The 26,299-nt window shown below is 42.0% G+C and overlaps 1 protein-coding gene and 1 long non-coding RNA gene across 5 annotated transcripts in view; one reads left to right on the forward strand and one right to left on the reverse strand.

Annotated features, from left to right (window-relative positions):
• Positions 1 to 2,836, reverse strand: part of COL19A1 (collagen type XIX alpha 1 chain) — a 190,163-nt gene extending 187,327 nt beyond the window's left edge. The window contains exon 1 of one of the 4 annotated variants that reach the window (XM_082218263.1): positions 2,535 to 2,830. The gene's annotated coding sequence lies outside the window, so the exon portion shown is untranslated. Of the gene's footprint in view, positions 1 to 210; positions 263 to 2,534 lie in introns of those variants that run through there. The other 3 variants (XM_082218259.1, XM_082218261.1, XM_082218264.1) reach the window with 3 other exon arrangements.
• On the forward strand, positions 81 to 22,944 carry LOC309529970. The gene is made up of 3 exons (XR_014218568.1): positions 81 to 119; positions 17,871 to 17,956; positions 21,845 to 22,944. It is a non-coding gene; the product is annotated as an uncharacterized lncRNA (long non-coding RNA).
• Positions 22,945 to 26,299: the final 3,355 nt, after the last annotated feature.

Raw genomic sequence — 26,299 nt, forward strand, 5'->3', positions numbered from 1 at the left:
GCTGCCTGTGAAGTGGTACAGTCCCCTTTAACCCCCACAGGCTTTTACTGCCTGATTTTGCTATTGCAGCTTGATTGGGCCCAGGCAGTAGTTTCCTCCAACTCTTCAGCTGGCAGCAGGTACAGTTATGGCCTTTTTGCCACAGCCTGTTTATTATTTGTTCAGCTTTCCAGACGGCTCTATTTATCCTCATATCAGAAAAGTCCTTACCTGCTAATGTTTGTTAGGAGCAAAGGATTTTGATTGAAGCACAGGAGCAAGGCTAGTAAAAAAAATATGGCAGCCTTAGATGCAAGTCACATCAGAGTGTGAAGCCAATGCTGCTTATTGTGGCTGCTCCCCTGCTTTCAAAGGCTAATGGGGCTTTGGCATTTCTATTTTAAGCCTTTCACATCCTGATTAACAACACCTAACACCTTTTCCATTGGGAAATGGCATCCTCTAATGCTCTCATCAGAGCCCTTTGAATGTCACAAAGTGAGCACACGTGGTCCAAACTCAGGGCGCTTCCAGCCATGAACTTGCCATGTCAGAAAAGTGTGAGGTGTGTGTGCTTATTCTGGCAACCGAGTGATTGATTTAGGCACCCTTAGAAATATGCAGTTCACAGGTTTGTTTGCTTTAAGCATGACGGGAAGCAAGCAAAACAATGGCTCAATGTAAGTGCATGCCCAAAGCCACCCTGATTTTAAAATATAAGAGAAGCCACTCTTGAGAGAAAACTTCAGAACTGAAGACAGTTCCCCCAGTGGACTAGGATCAGATCTGTAGTGAGGATTAACAAAGTGAGGCAGGCTGTAAGATGGGAGGGTAGGGGGAATTGTTATTGCTTTCAAAAGTTACTTTGCTCTTAATAAGCAATGCATTTCATGGTGTATTCATATATTTAAAACATATTACTTTCCCCTATAGCAGGTATGTCCAAAATCCGTCTCAGGGGCCTGCCAGTCGGTTTAATCCGGCCCCTGCAGCAGTCTATTTCCTGGGGTAAAATCCTAAAAAAAGCTGAGCGACTTCAATCCTAAAAAATGTCAACAACTATGGTTGGCCCTCACAGCCCTTCACTTCATCAAATCTGGCCCTCTTTGAAAAAAGTTTGGACACCACTGCCGTATGGGAACTGTACTTGCCCCTCACAGATCTACAGTTCCCAGCACACTTAAACTACAATTCCCAGAAGTCTTTGGAGGGGATAGGTGCTTTAAATGTGTGGTGTGTAATGCGACCAGAGTTTAGCGTTGCTCATTATGAGTGACAGTGGTATAAGCAAAAGCACGAGGGCATTCTGTTATCCGTTTTCCACCACATCACGTAACGGTCACAATGGAACCAACCCAAGCACCTCACCACCAGCAAAGGGAATGCACCACCCTTAACCACATCTGGAACCCGCACAGGGAAATATTTATATTTCATTTTTAGAAGTTTATGCGGTGTGGTAGAAAGGGGGAGACGGAGAGTGCCATACCTTGGAACCCACAAAGTGGTTCTTAATCAAGACTTTTAACATGCTCCCCCCCCTTAGCTAATTAAAAAAGCAAATAAATATAGAGCACCTCTGTGTTTCATCCATTTTAGTGGGGCACTTAAGCATGTGCCTAACATCTCTTCCATTCCAATTAATGGGACTTAAAAGCTGTTAACTTCGGCTACAGCATGACCCGGTTGCTTATGGGATTCTGTATGACAGCAGTATAATATTTAAATAATCGGAAATTGTACAGATATGGAAAGAAACCATCCCACCTCAGAATGCGACTAAATAGGGAATTGAATAGCATCCTTGTTCAGTGTGTGTGTGTGTGTGTGTGTGTGTGTGTGTGTGTGTTTGGAGAAGAGGGGTTCATTTATAGGGGGTTATGCTCTACCATTCTGCTTACTCAGGTGTGTACCTAGGAGGGGACAACACTCTCTTGGTCCCAAATGCAGGATCTCTAGCAATATTACGAAACAAAATATCCCCGACAGCAAGAGAGAGAAATAGAATCCAGCAAAAAGCAGAAGCACTATAGTTCCTCATGGGAGCTGTGCTGCTTTAGAATTTCAGCATCCCACTATGACTTTCTTTTCCTTCACAATATACACACGCAATTTAGTGCAACGGCCCCTAGAAGACAGAGCAACGCACCCACACCCTCACAGTTATTTCCTTTGGTATATAGACATTGAACAAAATATACCCACAAGCTTCATTATCACTGCATCAGTTTGTACATGTTAAGCCTTGCATGTGCTTTAAACTGTTCCCTGTGCCTTATGGAACAGGGCATTCATTTAAAACCAGCGTATCCGTGCAAAAAGAAAAAGGGAAAAAAAGTACCTGTTTTCCCATCACACAGCTACACAGACTGCACAGTGTAACAAGCACAGAATGACAGCTATTGATATACCAGCGCACAATCTATAATACCATTTATATAGAGGGCTCAGTTGTGACACTGTCAAAACCAGAGCAAACCAACCAAGCAGAGCACACGGTACTTTGCAGTGTATACTGGGTGTAAATCAGCTGATCGCAAACAAGAGGCTCTTACCTTTGATTAAGTTCCCCCTCCCCAGAAGCGCAGCAAATGCCTGTACAAAGCTGCTGTAGTTGCCGAGGAGTTGCTGGAGTCTCTAAAGAGTGGGAGAAGGGGACGCAGCTCTGTCCTTATTAGTCTCACACGGTGTGACCCTCCCACTCAGCAAGCACACACAGAGAATACAACTGTACGGCAGGACAGCCCCCAGCTCTGGCACCAGTTTTTGCAAAAAGAGAGCGAGCGAGTGAGCGAGCGAGAGAACACATGCTTAAGAGGTTGCAATGCAAATCTGGTAATAATATTAAAAGGGTTAGGTATGGATTGTCTAAAGCTGTGTCACAGATAAGACTGCCTGGGGTTTGACTGCATGAATGAAAGAGGTGTCTGGTTTCAGCGCACCGACTCTGAAGTACTGTACATGATACGAGCACAACAGCAGGGGAGTAGATTCCGCTCCCCCAGCATGTTAAGTGTAGCCACATCTCATTAATTTTATATACTTTATCATAAATTTAAAATCAACCAACCATGGGAATGCACCTATTTATGGCACCGATGCTGCAGAGAATAGTGGATGGCTGCTGTTTGATTTGCCTTTTTTTTAAAAAAGCTCATCGTATATAAAGCAAGGGTGTTCTTACACTGTAATATCAGCTGTCTGTGATTAAAAAAAACCCTGTGTGACACTCAGCCTTCCTGCTAATTCTCCCTTGAATATGCTAAACTGTGCTTGCTTGGGCCCTGGGAGTGTTCTCATGACAGTTTCTAGCACTGCCTTTAAGGATTTAACTAGAGGATAAAAGGATAGCGAGAAAAAGGGAATGACTGCAGCACAAACTTAGGGAGAAGGGAGGGCAGGATCTTCACACATGCTGTCTGCACATATTTAAATAAATTTTGTCTTCAAGCTCACCCTGCTCCACCTTCACCACCCTCTCCTGTGCTTTTAACATAATCCTTTCCTCCAAACAAGCATCAGCTACCTTTGACTCCCCTCTGCCCATTTAGAATCATAGAGTTGGAAGGGACCCTGTGGATCACCTAGTCCAACCTGCATCAAAGCAGGAATATGCAGCTGTCCTATATGGGGATCAAACCTGCAACCTTGCCATGATCAGCACCACACTTTAACTACCGGCACACATCTTTTCTTATCTTTCACACACTGCTGAAATCTGCAATTTAGGTTGTTAGCTCTTTGGGACAGGGACCCTTCTTTTTGAGGGGGCTTGTGTTATTTAGAAGAAAAGCCCCAGCAATGATCTCTCTTCTTCCCTTCTTCTCTTTGGTGATCACTCGTAGCCGAGTAAGATTGTCTTCCATAAACACGGTTTTAACAGTGAGTCCGTAAGTGACTCTGGTGGCCAATTCTGGATCCACACGTCCTTCCACAGCGGGGGCATTGATTTCCGGGCGGGAGTTGATCACACTGTGGATTTGCCAAGCGTGCCTTCCGTTTAGCACGTTTCTCCCTTGCATCCTGAGTTCGAGTGTCTTCAAAACTCATGACACCTTTGGTAAAGGCTGTTCTCCAATTGGAGTGCTCGCAGGCAAGTGTTTCCCAGTTGTTGGTGTTTATAGTATATTTTTTTAGATTTGCCTTGCGACAGTCTTTAAAACATATGCAGAAGTGAACACACAAAAATAGGGGTGGGGGTTTGTTTTTGTCCCCCCCCTTTCTTGGTGACCATGCCAACACTCCAATGAATTTTCTCTCTCTTTCTAGTACAGTGGTACCTTGGGTTAAGAACTTAATTCGTTCTGGAGGTCCGTTCTTAACCTGAAACTGTTCTTAACCTGAAGCACCACTTTAGCTAATGGGGCCTCCCGCTGCCGCCACGCCGCTGCCACACAATTTCTGTTCTCATCCTGAAGCAAAGTTCTTAACCTGAGGTACTATTTCTGGGTTAGCGGAATCTGTAACCTGAAGTGTTTGTAACCTGAAGTGTCTGTAACTCGAGGTACCACTGTAGTAATAATTACTAGAACTTTTGAGTATTCAAAGTCCTTCAAATAGATTGTATTGTAATTCTTACAAAGCAACCCTGTAAGGTAAGTAAGTATTATAATCTCAGTTTTGCAGATTGAGATTGGGGTCTGAGACTGAAAAGAGTGTGGATTATTTGAGGTTATCTGGTGAGTTCACAGCAGCGGTGAGATTTGAACCAGGGATTCCCTGCTTCATAGCTCGGTCTCATAACCACTTTTGCTTCATCAGCTCTCATAGGTAGTTATAATGTTTTGCATAGAGCTACAAGACTTAATGCTATTGGTGGACTACCACCCATGATAGTCAGCCAAATTACTGTAGGTATGATGGAGATCTGTATGAGATGATGTCATCCTCTATACCTGTTTGTGTGTTACCTGTTGAATATGAAACTGCTAGGTGAGCAGGAGGAAAGAAAGAGATTACTACAGGGAGTTCTATCAGGGAGAAAAGAAGAGACAGCTTCAAAAGTCTGTTTCAGAGGGTACAAGACTTGGGAGTGAGTCATTATTCCAACATGGGTGGTCCCAAGACCTACCATTGTGCATTCATTATAGGGAAGAGAAAAGCAGAAAGCAATATACTAATTCCCACTCCTCAAATGCTGGAAGCCCTTCTCAACCTTCTCCAATTCTAGCTTCTTAAAAGCATGCCTCCCCCCAATCTGATAATGATTTTGAAAGGCAAGTAGGAATTGGAGAGGCAACTAACCCTACAGAATGTTATAACAACAGTAGGAGAAATAATTGACCTCAGCTATCCTGAGATGGGTGGGACGCGGGTGGCGCTGTGGGCTAAAGCCTCAGCGCCTAGGGCTTGCCGATCGAAAGGTCGGCGGTTCGAATCCCCGCGGCGGGGTGCGCTCCCGCTGCTCGGTCCCAGCGCCTGCCCACCTAGCAGTTCGAAAGCACCCCCGGGGGCAAGTAGATAAATAGGTACCGCTTACCAGCGGGAAGGTAAACGGCATTCCGTGTGCGGCTCTGGCTCGCCAGAGCAGCGTTGTCACGCTGGCCACGTGACCCGGAAGTGTCTTCGGACAGCGCTGGCCCCCGGCCAATAGATGTGAGATGGGCGCACAAACCCCAGAGTCTGTCAAGACTGGCCCGTTCGGGCAGGGGTACCTTTACCTTTACCTTTATCCTGAGATGGAACAGGTAACTGTGAAAGAGAACTCGCTTGGTAAACGAAAGTGTTAAGACTTGAAAAAGACATAGCATTTGCTTCCAGGAGATCTCTTTAATGAGCATTCACCCTAATTTGCTTGTGGGGAGGTTATATGATATTGCAGCAAACTGTTCTGACTTCAGCCAGCTTTTAATTCTGCAACATGGGCTTGCCAATATATCACTGAATCCCACCCAAAGATAGCAACTGCCTGGAAGCATCCAAGAGCCACAGATACAGTGGATGATTTTGCTTGAATCAGCCTATCATCAACCAAGTGGTGGTCCTAGATTTAAAAATAAGCAGTGCCCAGGACCTGTTGTAAGATCTAAGTATTGTGCTTGAGAATAGTGATTTTTTTTTTAATCGAAAAATGGCAGCCGTCAGTGGGTGATAAGCAACCACCCCACTCTCCGATTTTCTTTCTCTTAAATTTACCAGCACCTGGCCAGGCTATTTTTGTTTTTAGAAGTCAGTGGAAAAGATACACATGACTGTGTGCTACATCTAGCTTGGACCATAGTAACAGGAATAAAGTTGTGTATAGCTATTCCAAGTGAAACCCTCCCCATCAGCCTCTACTGTTGTTTATCCATAAGGACCCTTGTATGTGCATTCTTTGAGTGGCATGGTTTGATGAACCAGAGTATCACTTGTGACCACATCCTCACAGATGCTGTTTGTGTTAGTTCTGCTTTTAAAGAGATTGTTTCTATGTTCAACAACAACAACAAACACATGACATACTTACTGCAGGAAATTATAGATGACCCCTCCTACAATGGTTACAAATTGCAATGTGATGAGAAATGGAATATGTATCTTGCTTAGCACGCCACAGACCAAACATTAACAAGGAGCAACATACAATCGGTTTATGAATGGCAATGAATGTCGGAATGGTTCTAAAGTGAATACTAACAGCAGGAAAAGCTGGGATGAGAAAAAACAAAAATTACTTTAGATGTTGACATTTTAGATCAGTTGAGTTTGTTTTGGGCTTCCATTTGCAGTATTTGCTGTTGTTGGTTTAAAAATTTACATTGAAAATAAGAAAAGTAGCTAAGAGAACAAAACATATTATTTCAGTACCAAATTACTTTCTTCTATTATGTTACATTGCTAAAAGAGCTTGAATTAAACATGTATCGAATCACACATGGTCTGTTTTCTCAGTAAAGGCAGACAAATTTTAAATACAATTATGCTGTTGTCTCCCTTCTTGAACACAAATAAAACCAAATTTAGCCAACACTCAGTATTCATAGAATTTATGTTGGAGCTGATGAGGCTGATTGTTGCCTTTTATTAGAATCAAACATGCAACATAATAAACAACATCAACAAACATTCATTCATATTACACCCTTCCTCACACAGTAGCCCAGGGTGACTAACAACAAGCAGCAAAATAAACACAAAAAACAACTTTTCCATCACAATCCTAACCAACATGGTCAGCAGTAACATAGTTAGAGATAAGATTAAATCAGCGGAGCCATCTTTTTATGTTCCAGAGGTCTACAGAATTAAATAGATCTTCAGTTTTCATCTGAATTAGAATAGTGTGGAAGACAGACTGATGTCAATAGGATGTGAATTGGAGATCCTGGGTGTCATAACTGGGAAGACCCTATTTCCTGTCATGGCTTCCAGGCCATAGACATCGGTACAAAGATGTTCATGGCTTTGTACACTAGTCCTGCCAGCTTGAATTGGGCCCAGTAGGTCACCACCAACCAGTGCCTTCCTTTCTAGATATGTGTAATATGATCCCACCTCACTGTCTCAGACTAAATCACCAGCTGCAGTTTCCATGATGTCTTCAGAGCAGCCCCAATGTAAAACACATTGCAATATTCCATTCAGGAGGCTATGAGAGCGTAGACTAACTATATCCAGGTTAAGCTGGTTCAAGAATGGCTGTAACTGTCAAGCCAGCTGTAGCCAGGCACAGATACTCCTTTCCACTGAAGCTACCTAAGCCTCAAGCTGGGAGTCTAGGACTATCCTTGGATCACATACCTATTCCTGAAGGGGTGGGGGTGTTACCCTATAGAGACCGAGCCATCTACCTGATTCTTGGGCCCAGGAACTATCTGCCCACAAAGTTTCTGCCTTCTCAGGATTTGACCTCAGTTTATGGGCCCTTATCCAGCTCATCACTACCTTTACACACAGGTCTAGCACCTGCATACCCTTTCCCAATTCAGGTGGCATGGGGAGATAAAGCTGGTCATCAGCACATGAGCAACACTGCTCTTCAAATCCCCAGATGACACCTTCCAGTGGTTTCATATTGATGTTAAATAGCATGGGTGCCAAGATACAGCCTTGCAGAACTCCACAGCCTACTGCCAAGATGGAGCAGCATGCCCCCAACACTGCTGTCAAGTTGCAGCCCTGCAGAAAGAAGTGGAACCACCACAGTACAGTGCCACCAACTCCTATCCTATCCAGCCAATTCGGAGAATATTATGGTTAATAAGACTGAAAGGCACTAATAGGTCAAGAAGAATCAACAGGGTAGAGCACTCATCTCGACTCTATCCCAAATAAAGGCATCCAAGGCTGTTTCAGTGCTGGGTCCAGGTCTGAAAGCAGATGGAAAGGGTTTTAGTCCGAAACGCATTGCTTTGGATGCAAGAGAGAGAGAGAGAGAGAGAGAGAGAGAGAGAGAGACTTATTCAGATATCCAGACACGTTAGGCTGTTTCAATGGAAATAAATAATTTGCTCACTGTGAGCAGGGAACTGCCAATGCACACCAAGGGGGGAAGTGGCAAATATGAGCTGGTGTCACTTCTACTGTCAAACATAAGAAGTGCCTGCTGGATCAGGCCAATGGCACATCTAGCCCAGCATCCTGTTCTCACATTGGCCAACTAGATGTTTGTGGGAAACCCACATGCAGGACTTGAGCATGAGAGCACTACCATCTTCTGCAGTTTCCAGCAACGGGTATTCCAAAACATTGCTGCCCCCAACTGTTGAGGCAGAGCATAGGAGTTGTGCTCTTCTGTCATTCGTAGGAGAAAACATACCAGACTAAAGCTATGTGAGGCTTGAACATCATTCCACTGCTATACATCTTTTTTACAAGTTGAAACAATTGAAAGACCTTATCTTAGAGGAAGGCAAGAGTCAGTGCAGCTTGTGATACAATCTTATATTTTGGTATTAGTCTGGGGTGAAAGAATTGATTTCAGTGGCATTCTTGGTCTTCAATTACATTGGAATTAAAATCTCTACGCCTGAGAAAATCTGAACATTGCTGAGTTCACGTGCTGTAAACTGACCTACTGGTCTACCCCCACAGTACTTCTGTGCTACAAGTAAGGCTATTTACTGGCTATTTTGAGGAGTCCAGGAACTTGTATACTAATATACTCTTACAGTCCCATGTATCACATGTCACCTTAGAGGTAAGCATGATTGTTTGGGTCCACTTTTGGTGTGATTAGAATTAGGACTATGTAAAATCGCCTCAACTTCTTTAATTTTATTAAGTCATTGATTCAGTGTACACGCAACTTTGGAAGAGAACTCAAATCAGGTTTTGACAGAAATTCGTATGTTCATTAGTAGCAGCATAAGTATATCATTGCTCAGACTTGCAGACAGAGATAATTATTTTATTTAATCAGCAATATCAGCTGACAGCCTTCACACTTATGGACACACCCACATCATGGACTTAAACTAGTTTAATAATAATTCTCTCTGTGCAAAGAAACCTTGAGACTGGTGGCATTGTAACAGAATTTTGAACATGCTCAAAAGTACAATTCTTAGAATTAGTAGGCAGAAGTCGTGAGAGGTAAACCGATATTAAACAAACATCATCTCCATAGGCTCTTAATCTTGCTGCTACTCAAAACAAGGAAGTAGTAACAACCCCATTACGATTAAAGCGTAAACTCAGAGGCCACCATTGCACACAGGAGCACTTAAGCCCTCTTAAATCAATGGGCTTCAGAATGCCTAATGGGGCTGGATAGAGGCCAGATCCTACAAATAGGGGGTTCTTTTGCATGCTGTAACAAGCATGCAATCAGGAATGACAAATGAACTAATTCCATACTTCTTCAGATCAGCCTTGTTGGGGACTTTGTGTCTTTTTCTGTCATGATGAATGTTTACAGGCGAATCACTTGAAAGGAAAACAGCTGCTTGAGGAGTCTAAAATCCTGGAAGTGATCAGCGTAGCCAGCCCAGAATAACTGGATCTAGGTTATAACTTGTGATGAACCCATACCCAGATTTCCTTAAGAGTGTGAGTTGCATTTCCAAATTAAGCTTAATCACATTAATGCCTTCTTTATTTATTCTTATCATCAGATAAGCTTTTTTTTGGGGGGGTATGGTTTTAAATAGCCTCTCAGGTAGTAACAAGTACAGTGGTACCTCGGGTTACATATGCTCCAGGTTACATACACTTCAGGTTACAGACTCAGCTGACCCAGAAATAGTACCTCGGGTTAAGAACTTTGCTTCAGGATGAGAACAGAAATTGTGCTCTGGCGGCACGGCAGCAGCAGGAGGCCCCATTAGCTAAGGTGGTGCCTCAGGTTAAGAACAGTTTCAGGTTTAGAACAGACCTCCGGAACGAATTAAGTACTTAACCCGAGGTACCACTGTACCGTAGTTTTCTAATAAAGCTCACACTTAGCATTTCTCACTGCTCTGTGGGTTGCTGTTCACTACCAGTATTTCACCATCAGCTAGTTTGCATGTAACACTAAGCTAAATTATTGTCACTCCAGGGAAACCACAATCTGTGAACAAGATTTCCTCTTGGGTTTCCAGCTTGTGGTTTTGGCTGGAGGAGGCAAACCATGAGTCCAGGTTTAGATAACTGGGTAAGCCAAACTATACAGTACCTGCAGCAAGTGAAGCAATTAAATAAATGCATAATATATTACAGTCCTCTGCGTGGAATCTATTGTTTGAAGATGAAATAAATGTAACTCTTACTATGGTGTGGATAGCCCTGAACTAGGATCAGGCATGCAAGTGTCTTGCAAGTGAGAAGATGAAGCCAGACAAGCAAACCAAAGACACAAGCTTGGAAGTGGAGAGGGGGACCATTTTGGCTTTTTCTCAGAAAAAGGAAGCTAGCCACATTTGAGAGGAAGATCCATTGTGAAAACTGTTTTCCACTTTTACAACCATTGAAAACAACCGATTTTAGGTTATTTTATTGGTGATATCCCTTTCATGGATGATGATGATGATGATAATAATAATAATAATAATAATAATAATAATAATAATAATAATTTATTATTTATACCCCGCCCATCTGGCTGGGCCTCCCCAGCCACTCTGGGCGGCTTCCATAAAAACCAAAAATACAGTAAAATATCACACGTTAAAAACTTCCCTGAACAGGGCTGCCTTAAGATGTCTCCTGAATGTCAGGTAGTTGTTTATCGATCACTGCCTTGCCGTGGCGAAGGGGCTTGAATAACTCAGAGAAGCTATGAGCTATGCCATGCAGGGACAGGTCGTAGTGGAGAGTTTTGACCAAATGTGATCCACCTGGAGCAGGAACCGGCAAGCCACTCCAGTATCCCTGCCAAGAAAACTCCATGGACAAAGACAACAGGCATATAAAAGTTATGATGCTGGAAGATGAGCCCCTTAGGTCGGAAGGCGTCCAACATGCTACTGAGGAAGAGCGGAGGACAAGTACAAGTAGATTCAGAGCTGATGAAGCGGCTGGGCCAAAGCCGAAAGGACGCTCAGTTGCAGATATGCCTGGAAGTGAAAGGAAAGTCCAATGCTGTAAAAAAAAATATTGCATAGGAACCTGGAATGTAAGAACCATGAACCTTGGTAAGTTGGATGTGGTCAAAAATGAGATGGCAAGAATAAATATTGACATCCTGGGCATCAGTGAACTAAAATGGACGGGAATGGGCGAATTCAGTTTGGATGACCATCACATCTACTACTGTGGGCAAGAATCCTGTAAAAGAAATGGAGTGGCCCTCATAGTCAACAAAAGAGTGGCAAAGGCTGTACTGGGATGCAATCTCAAAAATGATAGAATGATCTTGATACGAATTCAAGGCAGACCTTTTAACATCACAGTAATCCAAGTTTATGCACCAACCACTGGTGCTGAAGAAACGGAAATTGACCAATTCTATGAAGACTTACAACACCTTATAGAAATGACACCAAAGAAGGATGTTCTTCTCATTATAGGGGATTGGAATGCTAAAGTAGGGAGTCAAGAGATAAAAGGAACAACTGGCAAGTTTGGCCTTGGAGTTCAAAACGAAGCAGGACAAAGGCTAATAGAGTTCTGCCAAGAGAACAAGCTGGACATCACAAACACGCTTTTTCAACAACGCAAGAGATGACTCTACACATGGACATCACCAGATGGGCAGCATCGGAATCAGATTGATTATATTCTCTGCAGCCAAAGATGGAGAAGCTCTATACAGTCAGCAAAAACAAGACCTGGAGCTGACTGTGGCTCAGATCATCAGCTTCTTATAGCAAAATTCAAGCTTAAACTGAAGAAAGTAGGAAAAACCACTGGGCTGGTAAGATACAATCTAAGCCAAATCCCTTATGAATACACAGTGGAAGTGAGGAACAGGTTTAAGGATTTAGATTTGGTGGACAGAGTGCCTGAAGAACTATGGATGGAGGCTCGTAACATTACAAGAGGCAGGAACTAAAACCATCCCAATGAAAAGGAAATGCAAGAAAGCAAAGTGGCTGTCCAATGAGGCCTTACAAATAGCGGGGGAGAGAAGGCAAGCAAAATGCGAGGGAGATAGTGAAAGATACAGGAAATTGAATGCAGAGTTCCAAAAAATAGCAAGGAGAGACAAGAAGGCCCTCTTCAACAAGCAATGCAAAGAAATAGAGGAAAACAATAGAATGGGAAAAATCAGAGATCTGTTCAAGAAAATTGGAGATATGAAAGGAACATTTCGTACAAAGATTACCATAATAAAAGACAAAAGTGGAAAGGGCCTAACAGAAGCAGAAGACATCAAGAAGAGGTGGCAAGAATACACAGAGGAATTATACCAGAAAGATATGGATGTTTCGTACACCCCAGGTAGTGTGGTTGCTGACCTTGAGCCAGACATCTTGGAGAGTGAAGTCAAATGGGCCTTAGAAAGCACTGCTAATAACAAGGCCAGTGGAAGTGATGATATTCCAGCTGAACTATTTAAAATTTTAAATGATGATGCTGTTATGGTGCTACACTCAATATGCCAGCAAATTTGGAAAACTCAGCAGTGGCCAGAGGATTGGAGAAGATCAGTCTACATCCCAATCCCAAAGAAGGGCAGTGCCAAAGAATGCTCCAACTACCGCACAATTGCACTCATTTCACACGCTAGCAAGGTTATGCTTAAAATTCTACAAGGCAGGCTTAAGCAGTATGTGGACCGAGAACTCCCAGAAGTGCAAGCTGGATTTCGAAGGGGCAGCGGAACCAGAGACCAAATTGCAAACATGCGCTAGATTATGGAGAAAGCTAGAGAGTTCCAGAAAGACATCTACTTCTGCTTCATTGACTATGCAAAAGCCTTTGACTGTGTCGACCACAGCAAACTATGGCAAGTTCTTAAAGAAGTGGGAGTGCCTGATCACCTCATCTGTCTCCTGAGAAATCGCTATGTGGGACAAGAAGCTACAGTTAGAACTGGATATGGAACAACTGACTGGTTCAAAATTGGGAAAGGAGTACGGCAAGGCTGTATATTGTCCCCCTGCTTATTTAACTTATATGCAGAATTCATCATGTGAAAGGCTGGGCTGGATGAATCCCAAGCCGGAATTAAGATCGCCGGAAGAAATATCAACAACCTCAGATATGCAGATGACACAACCTTGATGGCAGAAAGTGAGGAAGAATTAAATAACCTTTTAATGAGGGTGAAAGAGGAGAGCGCAAAATATGGTCTGAAGCTTAACATCAAAAAAAGAAGATCATGGCCACTGGACCCATCACCTCCTGGCAAATAGAAGGGGAAGAAATGGAATCAGTGAGAGATTTTACTTTCTTGGGCTCCATGATCACTGCAGATGGTGACAGCAGTCACGAAATAAAAAGACGCCTTCTCCTTGGGAGAAAGGCGATGGCAAACCTAGACAGCGACTTAAAAAGCAGAGACATCACCTTGCCAACAAAGGTCCGTATAGTAAAAGCCATCGTTTTCCTGGTAGTGATGTATGGAAGTGAGAGCTGGACTGTAAAGAAGGCTGATCGCTGAAGAATTGATGCTTTTGAATTATGGTGCTGGAGGAGACTCTTGAGAGTCCCATGGACTGCAAGAAGATCAAATGCATCCATTCTTAAGGAAATTAGCCCTGAGTGCTCACTGGAAGGACAGATCCTGAAGCTGAGGCTCCAATACTTTGGCCACCTCATGAGAAGAGAAGACTCCCTGGAAAAGACCCTGATGTTGGGAAAGACTGAGGGCACAAGGAGAGGGGGACGACAGAGGATGAGATGGTTGGACAGTGTTCTCGAAGCTACAAACATGAGTCTGACCAAACTGCGGGAAGCAGTGGAAGACAGGAGTGCCTGGCGTGCTCTGGTCCATGGGGTCACAAAGAGTCGGACACGACTAAATGACTAAACAACAACATTAGTGATATAACAAGTAAATACTCCACTTTGTTTCTAAAATTATCTCTTCTGCAAAGATTTCATTAGTCATTTACTCAGACCTTCCAAGTGTCCCTAGTTTCCAGAGACAGTCCCAGATTTACAGAAGCTGCCCTGGTTTCTGATTTGATCCCAGAATGTCACGCTTTTCCTTAGGACGTCCCTATTTTCATTGGAGAAATGTTGGAGTTATGAAGGCAGCCCTGTATAGGGAATTAAAAAAAAAAGTTTAATGATTTATTATGCTTTTATCAGCACCTGGTTAAACCCTGTGGAGGCCTGTAGGCCGTCGAAATCTCAGGGTGCTCCTTGCAAATGATCTTCTAATACATTTTTGTACTTTCCTTTCAAGATCAAATCAATATTATTTTGATCTGTTGTTGCAGGGCTCCTAAAAGACATAGGACCCGTAGGCTGGTGCCGACTGCCTATTTGGTAATCTGGCAACCGGCTTTCATGTATGTTGGAATTCGCCCAGTGTGGCTGGGGTAACCCAGTTGAAAAAGGTAAAGGGACCCCTGACCATTAGGTCCAGTCGTGGCCGAATCTGGGGTTGCGGCGCTCATCTTGCTTTATTGGCCAAAGGAGCCGGCGTACAGCTTCCGGGTCATGTGGCCAGCATGACTAAGCCGCATAATATAAATAATAATGGTATTATTATTATTATTATTATGGAATAGGACGTGCCTATTTTCATCGGAAAATGTTGGAGGGTATGTTTACTTAGTTGATTGACTGAAATTAGAAACCACTTAAAAAGACAAGAAATTTGCTTAAATAGAATTTGTTTTGTGGATTGTTTCCCAGAACAAGCTATATGCTGCAGGCTTGGCGGTTAATTCAAATGACTGTGCATCTGTAAAATTTATTTTTACAGTTCTAATCATCATTTACTAATTATGCCTTTTGTGCTCAGTGTTTTATTAGCAATATAGTATTTTACTGTTGTATTTCTATTCATAAAATGTTTATAAATGCAACATGTACGTTATTATTTTTCCCTGTTTGGGAAAAATAACATTTTCTCTCTTTTCCCAAGCTTTATAACATTTTTAAAATTCTTCATGATGTGTGGTGAATGTTTGGTTTCATAACATGCATAATTAATTACAAGTAATGACATCAAGGGAACCATTTTCTTTTGGTGATTTAATATTAATGAATTAATGATGAGGAATACAAAGATGCCGGATTGGCTATGTATAAAAATAATTGGCAGTTTTTATATTTATAGAAATAATGTGTGGAAAAAATATTTGCATTATTCACAATACCAATTTGTTTTCAAAATATGCTTTGCTACTGGAAATGAAGAAGGGTTTCTGCTTCCTTTTTTGTGTGAGTTTAGCATATTTCCTTGTTACCAGGCACTCCCATTGAATTTGGTTTGGAAAAGTATGCAGGTGCCTTTTAGATTTGGCTGTAAATCATGGGTTGGATCCACGTTTAGATCCATTAAAATCAGTGTGGGTTATGTTAGTCATGATTAAGTTAAGTCCCATTGATTCTGATGAATCTACACTAAGCATGACTACAATCTTAGCCACTTACCTAGGAGTAATCCCCATTCAATAGGACTTGCTTCTGAGTAGACATGATTAGGAGTGCGCTATTAGTCTGGATTCAACCAGTTGACTTCTTGAGTAGGCCAAGGCCAAGGTTTGAGAAGTGCAAATTAGGTCCTTTCTCACTAAGGTGCAAACAAAATCTAATTTCTCCCCTATCTCTATCAGGTATTACCAGTTAGTTGGTGGGAGAATGGTGCATTGCTTCATGTGGGCAACTGGACAGACTGTAACTCCTCACACTTCCCAATGATAGAGGGGAGATCTTATGGAATTCTATGGGGATGTTGACTTCTCTGTCGCCCTGGCTGCTACTGCTGCTCTGACTGCTTCATTCGTTATAGAAAACCGAATAAATGTACAATCTAATGTACACTAATAGTGAACATATCCATGCACTTAACATATCCATGCACTTAAGAAGGAGGCTTCAGCAAGCCTGGGGTAACCCAGGAGTAACCCTAAACTTTGCAGAAGTACAAAAAGGGCAGGTTTCCCCAAACAGCCCACTGAAGACTGAGAACGCTCAGTGGGCACAGAATGTTGACTGACTGTTGGAAGGAGGCAATGGAGTGTCATGGAAGATGGGGCGGCTGGCTGGGAATTTGAACAGTCCACACTGTAACATTTTGTTGCAGGCTCCATTTGTGCTTTCCATTTGCTTTAGTTTCCCCTTCATCTACATCCACATTATATTTCACGCTGCACACATTTATTAGATAATGTCATATTGATTTTAAACTAAGCCCAGCTCTAAGAAAGAGATCTTTGGAGCACAGCCCAAGGGAGGAAAGCAGGAAAAACAAGATATTGCATTGCTATGAACCTGTTTTGTTAAACAAGTTCAGCCACTATTGGGATGCGGGTGGCGCTGTGGTCTAAACCACAGAGCCTAGGGCTTGCCAATCAGAAGGTCGGCGGTTCGGAGCCCCGCGACTGGGTGAGCTCCTGTTGCTCGGTTCCTGCTCCTGCCAACCTAGCAGTTCGAAAGCACGTGAAAGTGCAAGTAGATAAATAGGTACTGCTCCAGCGGGAAGGTAAACGGCATTTCCCTGCGCTGCTCTGGTTTCGCCAGAAGCGGCTTAGTCATGCTGGCCACATGACCCGGAAGCTGTACGCCGGCTCCCTCGGCCAGTAAAGTGAGATGAGTGCCACAAGCCCAGAGTCGTCCGCGACTGGCCCTAACGGTCACGGGTCTCTTTACCTTTACCTCAGCTATTATTGCAATATGTAGGATGCATGCACATAAAGTCTGCTTTTGGTTTAACTGAAAATGAAAATTGTACTGTATCTTAATTCATAAACAATGTCCAATTTTATTATGACTTTCCAATGCCAATATCTAGAATTCCCTAAGGAATTTCCACGGGGATCCCCATGAGACTTAAATCATAGTACTCTGGTTTAAACTGAATTAGGATGAACATGCTGCTTCACTGTGTTTTCTTTGTTTAGAAAACATGAAGAAAATGAACTAGTTTTTATTAGCCAATTAAAAAACCCAGTTAATTCCATCCAGTGCTTTTTTCTGGGGGGTATGCAGGGGTACGCATACCCCTAAACATTTTGTGAATCTTTATACTTTTGTCCATTTACTGTATTTATTTTTCCTGCATTGAACTATAAAATGGTGGTTTTCTTGAGTCAAAATGAGAGTACTCTTAAACATTTTTTTTTTGGGGGGGGGAGCACTGATTCCTTCCGAAGGGCAGCAAATCTAAAGGCAAAAGACACACCAATATCTGAAAAGGATAAATGCTGTGACATTTTGGCTGTATTAAAAAAAAAATCCCCTGACTTAACCCTCAAGGATTCATCTTTGGCCACAAGATGCCAGTGGCGCAGTATCTTCTTCCCATAACTTAAATACTTTGCCTGAAAGGATATCACTAGTAAGGACTGAAAGAGGAGAACATGGGTTCAGTTCCCAATTGAAAACTATCCCGTGCTTCTTCTTTTTTTTTCTTTTCTCAAAAGACACAGAAGGAAAGGATGTTAAATCACTCTAAAATCTCCAGGCAAGCAAATGTCTGCTGCACCAGAGAACATCCACCACCTAAGAGGTATTTGTGAGGTTTCTTCAAAACCAAATGGCTTTGGAAATAATGTAGCCGCTTTGGAATCCTCAGGCCTGTTTTGTCCAAAAGAGAAAGCAAAACACTGCCTTAAGCTAATCGTTTAAATATATGTGCACGGTATTCAATTAAGTTTTACTTAGAGTAAACCCAATTAAATTAGTGAACATGACAAGATCTGTCTGTTCTTTTCCATGGACCTACTCTGAGTAGAATTTAGTCGAATATCACCCAAGAACTTCCAAATTTCTGTGGCTTTTCTGACACCAGGAACCTTGTCACGTACAACTTCTTAAACAGCATGTAGGTGGCAAGTTTAAGATAGTAACCTATGCACCCTGTGCATTAGTTCAGAGGGGCTTACTTTCAAGAAAACATCAGCCTGCCATACCCATTTCTATATACTTTTCCCCTTGTTTCATTGCAGCCTCTCCTTCCTGCTTCTCCTGCAGAAAAAAGAAACATTTTCTGCAAGTCTGCTATTACTCTACTTCTATGACTTTAGAGTCTGCCAGAGGCAGACACGCAGAGAACCCATATGGAAACTAAAACGAAAAAAGAACAGATGTGTGGGTGGGCGTATATTATGTGCTGTGCACACACAGTGTCTCCTTGCAGGCTGAATGTGCGGGGCTGGATGCAGAGGCTGTAAATTCTTTCCTGCCTGGCTAAAGAAGTGAAGCTCCCCATGGCGTCACATATTCCTTCCTTCTTCACATCCAAAAAAACTTGGGAAGTTTTGGTTGTTGTTTTTAAAAAATAAACAAAAAACCCCCTGTGATGTAAAAATTCTAGTTAGGCCAGAAATTTGATGCTGTATAAACTAGAAAAAACAACTGTCCCTATTGTGCTATGCTGCCATAACATAGTAGCAATATGTAGGGAGCGGGTGGCGCTCTTAACCACTGAGCCTCTTGGGCTTGCCAATCAGAAGGTCGGTGATTTGAATCCCCATGATGGGGTGAGCTCCCGTTGCTTTGTCCCAGCTTCTGCCAGCCTAGCAGTTTGAAAGCATACCAGTGCAAGTAGATAAATAGGTACTGCTGTGACAGGAAGTTAAACGGCGCTTCCGTACACTCTAGTTTCCGTCATGGTGTTCCGTTGCGCCAGAAGCGGTTTAGTCATGCTCGCTACATGACCTGGAAAGCTGTCTGTGGACAAATGCTAACTCCCTCAACCTGAAGCAAGATGAGAGTTGTCTTGGACTGGACTTAACCATCCAGGAGTCCTTTATCTTTAGTAGTAATATACAGAAATTATTCTGAATTAAGGGCACTCAAATATTAATTAATGTCCATGTTTGTTTGTTTGTTTGTTTGTTTGTTTGTTTGACATCATGTCCTGCATCACAAGATCTCAGGGCGGTTAATAGATTTTAAAAAAACGATTTCCCATTCTACTCTTTTAATTCCTGTTTTATGTATGGGATTGGGTAATCCCATATATATTGGGTCATCCTCTTTACATTTTTACATTAAGTTGTTAAGACAGCCTCCATCGAATAAATTTTATAATCTTCCTTGACATTTTCCTCTTCTTATCAGCATCATTTTGATACTTCGTTCATGGCAATGGTAAATTATTTGTTCTACAGCAGCACTGGGGAACCTTTGGACTCCAGTTCCTATCTGCTCCAGCCAGCATGGCCAATGTTATAATCCAAAGGAGACCCTGCCTTCCATAAGAAGGAGTATAACCAGTCTCAAAAATGGGAATTGACAGCAAATCAGCATTTCCCTATTTCTCAATGGAAGGAAACAATGAGAATTCTAATATGTAACCAGAAATGTAAAAGAACCCTCAAACCATTAAATAGAATGTCAAAGGCTGCTAAGGTCAAAGACAGAAAAGAATGTGATTATCTATTCAGTGTATTTCATCAACTGGATAGTTTTGGTCGTTTCATTTTAGGAGGACTGAGAATGGCACTGAGTAACACAAAAATGTGATCATGTGGCGTAGATGGAGTATTTTTGTACAAAATGTTAAAAATACTACTGCTCTTCAGCTTGAAAAAAAAAGAGGTAGTTAACTGGAAATATGATAGAGGTATATGAAACCACAAAAGCTCTTGAAATCTCTATCAGGGAACAGCTGCTCACTGTTCTACACAAATATAGAACAAGAGAGCACCTGATCGAATTAAGAGCGAACAAAATTAGTGATTTTTTTGGTCACATAACGTGCAGCTGACATGATAGATAATGTGCAGTGACAATGGCCAGTAACATTAAACCATAAGGAGAACATACCATTAAGCCCTGATGGATCAGGGCAAAGTCCCAGTTAGTCCAACATTTTGCTCTCACACATTGCAGCCCTAAGCACACTTACCAAGGGGGCAAAGCCCACTGAACACAGTATTTTGTTAATTTAGCTCATTCCATTTATGAATTGTTTCCCATAAAATATATCAGATTGATTTCACAGTAAAACACCAACCTTAAGAACAATTTTAAACAATTCCACATGTGTAAAAAACATTAAAACCAAGACCACATATAGAAACAATTATTACAAACCCAGCACAGATACGGTCTATGATAAAGATCTCCACTTAAAAGGCCTGATGAAAAAGGAAGCTATTCAACAGGTGCTGAGAAGACAATAGAAATTCTTACATCTTATGGGATGGACTTCCTAATGAGATGGTATCTGCCATTTCCCTCAGAGCGCAGTGATCGATTGGATATATATGTCGTGAGACCGTATTTTAGGTTTCCTAGTCTCAAGCAGTAAAGAAGTTTGTACACCAGTAACAGCACTTTGAACTTAGCTTGGTAGTTCATTAGCCACCAGTGAAATTATTTTTGTAGCGGCATAACACTGTGGCAAGAGTCTGCCCCAGTGATTAGTCAAGCCACTGTATTTTGCACTAGCTGCAGCTTCTGGGCCAACTGCAAGGGCATCCCCACGTAGCGTACATTGCAATAACCTAACCTGGAGGTAACCAGTGCAAGGACAACAGTGGTCAGATACCTCTCCTGGTCCAGAAACAATAGTTGTCTGATCAGCTGAAGCTGGTAAAAGGCAATCCCTGCTACTGAGGCCACATGAATCTCTGGTAAGAGAGCTGGATGAGGAGCACCCTCAGACCAGGAGGATGTTACTTTGGGTGAGAAGATTTGAAGCTGGCTGAGAGACCATACCCAAAGAGTGTGCATCAGTGGCTTCCTGTCAACTTGAAGGGAAGTGACAGGCAGCTGCCATGGGGCTCTCTCCTGACCCAGGATGTTTTGCTGCTTCAGGTAACACAGAAAATTCCCCCCTCCTACTTTTCCGCAGCCCCCAGCTGCTGCCCCTCCCGAAGGCCGGGGGGAGATAAAAGGAGACCAGAGAAGAGTGGGTAGGCACAGCAATAGAGGAGTCACCCTCCTCAAGCCAGATCTGCCGCCTGAGTCAACTGCCTCACCTCGCCTCATAGGCAGACTGGCCCACCTTCTAGGCCTGCTGCTGTTAGACATCTTTATAAATTACTTAGACAAAGGATTATAGGAGATCCTCATTATATATACAGACAGCAACAAAGTGAGTGGGGTAGTCAGCACCTTAGAAGACAAAAACTGGTTCAAAATGATCTTAACAGGATGGAGAATCTGAGCCAAAGCTAACAAAATGATTTTCAACAGAGATACATGTTGTTCTGTATTTCGGAAGAAAAAGATCACATGTATGCATAAATACAAGATGAGTGACACCTAGCTTGACAACAGTATATGCGAAAAGGATTGGGTGGTGAATAGAAGACAAGCTAAACAATCTCAGCAGTGTGATGTGGCAGCTAAAAAGGCTAATGCAATTCTAGACCGCATCAACAGGAGTATAGTGTCCGGATTGCAGGAAGTAATGGTAGCGCTCTATTTCTGTTTTGGCCAGACCTCACCTAGAGTACTGGGCACCACAGCTTAAGAAGGATATTGACAAGCTGGACCATCTCCAGAGGACAGTGACGAAGATAGTGAAGAGCCTGGAAACCAAGTCTCATGAGGAAAGGTTAGAGGAGCTGTGTTATGTTTAGCCAGGAGAACAGATGATTAAGAAGCAACATGATAGCCACCTTCAAATATTTGGAGGGCTATTGCATAGATAATAAGAGCAAATTTGCTACTCCAGAACATGGGACTTGAAGCAATGGGTTCCAGCTACAAAAAGAAAAAGAGAACAAGAAGATAAGAATGAAACACTAGGAAGAACTTCCTGGTGCTATAAGCTACTTAACAGACTGCTTTGGAAGGTGGTGAACTCTCGTTCATTGGAAGTTTTTAAGCAGAGGCTGCTTGACCACCTATCACTATCAGGGTTGCTGCAACAGTGGATTTCCTGCATTGGTGGGGGGTGGACGAGATAACATTGATGCCTCTCCCAAGTCTATGATTCTGTGCTAGCATGAACCCTTTCCCTGAAAATGCTTGTGAGATTGTTTGTTTAGTTTGACAAATTAGATCATTATTATTAGAGAGATGCCCATGCTGCAAGATTGACTTTGCATGCACCCATATTGGTGCATTGCTTTTTAAAATCCACCGTTTCTGAGCTGCCCTGTGTACTCTCCACTTTGATCTGTAATTGTTTTCTACTCTGTATAAAACAAGGCGCAGGAACCCCTCCAGAGTGGATTAAGTCTGTCAAATTACAGACAATTTATGGGGAAAATAAAAGGGATTCACTTTCCTTCATAATCTCTGGGGTTGGGGAAGTGGAGGGTTGTCTCTTCCCTTACCTTAAAATAATTTTTTTTAATAAAGAAAATTGCCACATCATTCCTGCATTTCTTATCCTGGGTTAGTTTGTGTCCTCTGATAGATCTTAGACAGGCCTTGCATCATGAGGCTATCTAGAATGTTGCCTGTGGAGTTCTGAAGAAACATAGAAGTTGGAAGGAATCTTGAGAGTCATCTAGTCCAACCCCTGCAATGTAGGAATATGCAGGAGGTGTGCAACTTTGGCGTTACCAAGAGCTCTGAGGTTTGTTGTTGTTAAAGCTGATCAATATAGGACTTTAAAAAATTAAGTTAAATTAAGATTTCATCTTTTTTAAAAAGACACCCCCCCCCATTTCTGTGCTTCAACAACAACAAAACCCACTCAGAGCTCTTAAGTGCTCTGTGTGCAACATTTTGGACAGCCTTATTTCTTGCAAAAAAACCCATGGACGGGAAAACCACAGCGATATAGGTAAATATAGAGCTATAAAACAGAAATACAGAATTAATAATACCGCAAAATCATCCCAACTCACAAGGTTATTTGGCTCCTAAACCGAGTCAACGCACACCCCCTATTTATATTATTAAAGCTTCCTTAATGACATTTTGAAAATTAGGGTGGCTTTTGTTCTGTGAAACCACAGTCAGCTAACTGGGATGGGAATATGGGGGCCATCTATTCTCTTATTTGAGTCTTTGAAGTTTGGGAATCCAGGATTGCTGATTTTGATTAGTTACAGTCTACTGCTTCCTGAAGTCTGAACATGGTAAACAAGTGTGGATCTATAATCATTTGCAGTGGGTGAAGAGAGCAGAGCAGATGGGAGCAAGAAAACCCTTTGCCTTCCCCATCAGTGGCTAATAATCCAAGCACACAATGGATGCACGGCATTCCTGGGCAGTTCTTTGTTCTTCCTTCTCCCCACCCTTCTTTTTTATTGACCTTAATGAAAAAAATGCAAAGTGGGCTCTCTCATTGTTGCTTCTCTTTACTAGTACGCAGGCCACTCCACATGACTTTGTCCTCAGATCAAATGGATAATGCCAATGAAGGCAATGCTAAAATTGCAGTGTTGAAAAGAGAAGAGAGCAGGGCAGGGCAGAAAGCACCTTTGTTCCTAGTGGTTCTTCCTGATCCCAAAGCACTGTGCTGCACAGTGGCTACTACCTGATTTTCCCTCCAAGGCATTCAGTCCCAAAATTTCATTCAAGGAGGGAAGCATATCATTGCCATGTTGTCTGAAACACAGAGAATTAATTATGAGAGCTGTAGTTTTTGTTGTTATTGTACCTATTGCCTTCCATAGGGAAGATGTGTGAGAAAAAATTAATTTCCTTTTCTTCTGGTACTATTTGATTATTATTTTTTTACTGACATTATGTGAATTTCTATACATTATACCTCACTGGCCTCCTCTCTGTAGCAGTGTAGTTGATTTTGGGGAGGCTACTGTGATATCCTTGGCATGTGGTGAGAGTTTATACTCTGTGACTTTGGGTCATTATATTTATTCTAAAGGCTGAGGCATAGTCTGGTCTGAGGAAAGGTCCTGATAACTGGTTCCCCACCCACGTTTCTATAATACAGTAATAAAGAGGCCTGTCATTCTGTCAAGCTGCATGTATGTGTGCACAAAAGGGGACCTTTCCATTGTATACCTTCCATGATTTCATTGATTAAAGCAGGAGCAACTGAGTTTTTTCAATACCTATTATCTCATATCAAGGTTTGCTGCCTGAATGCAACACGTGAAGCTTTTCTCTGTCTGTTTTATTCATATACGAGAACCTACCAAAATGAAGTCAGTTACCTCAGCTAAGACCCAGAAAAACTGAGGGGGGGGAAAAATAAAATTATGAAGTCTAATATGTTTCCCTGTTATGTCCTTGATTGGCCTTGACATTGCTTTAGTAGTGGTAGTGATACCAAGGCCTCCCTTTGGTCTAGGAAGGTGAGGGGGTAGACAGGTTGGTGGGAAGTGGTGGGGCTGGTTAGGCAGTATGTCTGCTGGTTGTCGTTGCCAGCATCAGGTGTGGTCACCATAAACTGCATGATACCCTTATTTGCTACCCTTCTGCCCCAGCATGTCCTTGTCTATATGTTTATTAGTTGTGCAGAAGAGTGATTTTCAGCAGTGCAGATTGTTCTGCAGGGTTGAAGAAAAATACACATCATCTGAAAGCCCCACTTTGATAACACTAACCCTGTCCCCCTTTGCATCCTCTTTCCCTAAAATATGTTGTGCCTGAGGTTCATGCGATTTGAACAATTCGGTCAGTAGTCACAAACCCTATATGGTCAGGCCTCAAAGATACGGTACTCTGTTTTGAAGCGAAGCAAATTGTGAAGCCAATTTGTCTTCGACTGCAGACTAAATGTGATTTAATTTCATTATTAAATGCATTAAGAATATTTCTCAAAGTGGTTATCATTAAAGAAAATCCATACCATAAAAATTACATACCAAAGAAATAAACAGCACTAAAACCAAAATGCAGCACTAAGTGATCTTTACAAACAGCAGAAAATGTATGGGGAAAGCCACTGAAAATAAAGAACTGTATTGTTACAAATCAGACAGGCAAATGGCCAATTATTATCGTTACATTTTTAAAAACAGATTTGACCAAAAATAAGCATTAAACAGCAATCAAATTATAATTTGCACAAAGAGAAATGTAAACAGTTTTACCGGTGATAGATAACATTAGATGAAGAATAGTGATGTGATGCATTGTTAGGAAAGTTTTCCATGACAACAAGCACTTTTCCACCAAAATGATAAATGGTTTATATGCACTGCTGTAGGATAGAAACGTAATATTTAACAAACCCTCTAACTAACCTGCTGTGATGTGTTAATTTTTCATACTCTTGTGAACCATCCTTAGATTGAGCAGCCTGAAGGTATTTTCCAGCTTTTTGCTGTTTCCATCCAGGCCACCACCAACAGAAATATATAAATATATTCTGTAATGTCTTAGAAAATGGATAACGGTGTTAATAGGGGTCACATTTAATGTTATGTTTCAACAAGATGATACAACAAAAATTAAACTGACAGAAAAACTGATTATAAAAGGCAAACAGAAACAGAAACTGTTTGCATATACAGTGGTACCTCGGGTTTAGAACTTAATTCGTTCTTAACCTGAAACTGTTCTTAACCTGAGATACCACTTTAGCTGATGGGGCCTTCCACTGCCACCATGCCGTGATTTCTGTTCTCATCCTGAAGCAAAGTTCTTAACCTGAGGTACTATTTCTGGGTTAGCGGAGTCTGTAACCTGAAGTGTCTGTATTACGGTACTGTCACTGTACATAGTCAAATTCTGATTAGGGTATTTCTCAGGGTCAGATGCTAACAGAGTCAGGAGATACTGGCTGACACTGTTTTGAATGCTTGTGTTCAGAAGAAGCACACTAAATTACTAAGAATTTAGATGTTAACACACAAGTAGGCAGGAACTACAAGGAATCATGGGAAGAATGAGTTGGGAAAGCACCGTAGCTTAGTAGTAGTAGAACATCTGCTCTTGCAGAAGGTTCAACCCTTGACATCTCCAGGTAATGGTGGGAGAAACACAGCCAGTCAGTATATAGATAATACTGAACTAGATGGAC

This window comes from Podarcis vaucheri (genome assembly GCF_965113315.1).
Source record: "Podarcis vaucheri genome assembly, chromosome: 3".
Taxonomy (NCBI): Eukaryota; Metazoa; Chordata; class Lepidosauria; order Squamata; family Lacertidae; genus Podarcis; species Podarcis vaucheri.